Genomic DNA, 3,080 nt, shown 5'->3' on the forward strand with positions numbered 1-3,080 from the left:
TAATGTCAGGTGTGCTTCCTTCAAAGTCCAGGAAAGAATAACCCAAACTCCATGTTTTATAGGGAAAGGTACTTTTACTAGAAATGAAGTGAACGCAACCAAGGATAAGCTGAAATTAAAAGCAATAGGCGCAAAAAGTGCATATAGAAAGCATCCCCTCCCACTGTCCATCGTAAATCATCCAATCCAAAGGTCTCCCAGGGTCAGGTGGAAGCACGTCTGGCAGCGTCATCAAATCAGGAATGCCACGACGGTTGACCCGATAGCAACTTCAAAGATTCAGTTTTGTTTCTTCCAAAGTTTCATTCTTCCTCCAGCACGCTTCCCCCTCCCCCGCCCTTAGCTCTCCCCCCTCCCGGTTCTTATGGCAGCCAAAGCAGTAAAAGTGGAGGCTGACAGCCAGGGCCATCGGGGAGTGATGTACGGACTTCAAAGCCTCCAGAGGCTGACAGTAGAGAGGCAGAGGAACAGGAGGAGCCTGTCCTAGTGCACGTATGAGAAGAGCTACCAGAAGGCAGGAGCAGCTAAAACAGAGAGGACAACTCGGGAGTAGAGCCAAGACATGATTGGCCCCTCCCATAAGGCTTAAAAGACCAGCAACGGCTCTTGGCCTCTTTGCCAGAAAACAACCGTTGAGAAATTTACTTCCTGTTTGGCTGTATTTCTTTCTTGTCAGCGTCTTCTGTTCCTGAACTGTTGCCAAGAAAAGCCTTTGGCAGTTTGCTTAATTATCTCAAGGTCAGAGATAAACTGAAGAATAGTGTTTTGAGGACTTTGCTTTCATTTAATTTGGAATACGCTGAGAATGAGTTAATTCTCAGCTGTTTTAATAAAATCTGTTTGTTTTTTGGAACTGTTTTGCATTTAATAATAACTACGTGGGCCTGGGTCACAACACCAAGCCAAGTAGGGCCTCCTCAGTTAAACTCAGCACCTTGAATTTTAGTCTGAAGCATCGATACAACACTTGCACAAAAGGCAGTGTGCTATTGCAGCAACTATCTTCACCAGCAGATACATTTGAAAATGAGGTGTCCTTGGTGCTCTCTAACCTTGGTTGCTTTCTTGCAGATCTTTTATTACTCAAAACTAGGTAATATCATCAGCACTGAGGAAGTTACCTAGTTTTGGTAATATCTTCAAGAAAACAATCAAGGTCAGAGAGCACCAAGGACACCTCATTTCAACCCTGAGCTACAAATAGTCTCCTTTATTGGTACATTTGAAAATGTTTTAAAATGAATCAGCCATGAACTCACCCAACTTAGTGTTGTATTCCCTGACTGGTAGCTCTTATCAGGATCTACTTTGACCTATGTGTCAATGACTACTTCAGCTTCAACCGCAACAATACACAAGCACACAATAGATACAAGCTTAAAGTAAACCATTCCAAACTCGATTGCAGAAAATACGACTTCAGCAACAGAGTGGTCAATCCCTGTAATGCACTACCTGACTCTGTGGTTTCATCTCCAAACCCCCATAATTTTAACCTTAGACTGTTGACCTTACCCCATTCTTAAAAGATCTGTAAGGGGCATGCATAAGTGCACCAACGTGCCTACCGTCCCTGTCCTACTGTCCCTATTTATTCATATCCATTTCCTTTATTCATAATCATGTTTATACTTATATCTGTTATTTTATATATGCTTGACAAATAAAATCAATCAATCAATCTCAGGAATGAGAGATGTTTGCGATGGAGCCAGAGCAGCCACCAACAAATCCATGGTTCTTATTAACCAGTCTATTCTTAGGCATCGTAAGTGCAGCCTTAATAACTAATTCCCTCTCCTTTTTTTAATTTCTCCTCAGTGAAAGAGGAAGCCTAAACCACCTTTGAGATAGCAATGAAAGAGAAAGCATTTAATAATCTAAGTCTATCCTTACAAATTAGAAGGCTTCACTACCCTTCTAGTCTACTGGATTGTTTTCATCCTCTCCGGACCAGTTCTACTCACATCTGCATTCAATTCATTTGGGAAGGAACCAACTTCCTGTTAAGCTTACATATGCCAATATTCCTCTGTGGCCTTCTGGATGATTGCAGTATGGTAACAGCTGGTTGAGGCTGCAGGTTAGCAGTCCACAACTGCTGTTTACTCTGAAAGAAATCCCTTGCTTGGGTAATAAGGATAGCTTTATAGATGCCGACTTTTCTCTTATGCTTTGTCACATCTGTTAGTCTGTCACCCATGTCATGCATCCCACCTGTCCACTCCCAGATACTCCTTTGAACATCTCTGAAGGAATATAAACAATGTCATTTGCAATGCAAATAGATCTTGCTATCACACATTGCTCTCACCTGTGGGAAATGAGCCTTTTAGGCATTCAGTTGTTCGCACATTATTCACACTTACAGGACTCTGCAAACATACATACTTTGGTGCTGGATGTAATTAAGTGCATAATATTGGGGTGGCTGATACCCGTGACTTAATTCCTTCTTGACAACTCCTGAAAGAAATCATTCTCAAAGAGCATTACTGTAACCAGGATTTCCAACCCTGAGTGGCCAGTTGGTTGCTCGTTAGTAGATTTGGAAAGAGAACTGATTAACACAGGAACATAAAAGAGGAAGTTATTTAAAGTCATGATAAAACAATGGACAATCCTTGGCTCATAATGATGTGCAGGCCCAAAATGCTTTTGTGGCTCTCAACACCCCAAAGTCATAACACCAAACCTCAGTGACAAGATGAGCAATTCTGAGGGGAAAATCTTCTTTCAGTTGTTACTTTCTGGAAAATTTTAGATTGGGAATAGAAGCAGAAGAGAGGCATATTACTGCCATTTCCAGGTTTAAGAATGAAAAATGTCCCTATGATGCTGCTGATATTTCACTATGTGGGTGACAGTGAGGAATGCTCATTTTTCAGGAACCTCAAGGTGAGAATGGAAACATCTCTTCCTATGATGCCATTACCACCTTCTTATGATGTCATTACCACCTTCTTATGATGTCATTACCACTTCCTGAGCAGAGGTAGAATTCAGCCAGTTTGGACCGGTTTGGGCGAACCAATAGTTCAGACGATCAGCTGGCCCCGTCAAGCCACCCCCACCTTATC

The sequence above is a fragment of the Pantherophis guttatus genome, chromosome 1 (assembly GCF_059756535.1).
Source record: "Pantherophis guttatus breed Tessera chromosome 1, ASM5975653v1, whole genome shotgun sequence".
Taxonomy (NCBI): Eukaryota; Metazoa; Chordata; class Lepidosauria; order Squamata; family Colubridae; genus Pantherophis; species Pantherophis guttatus.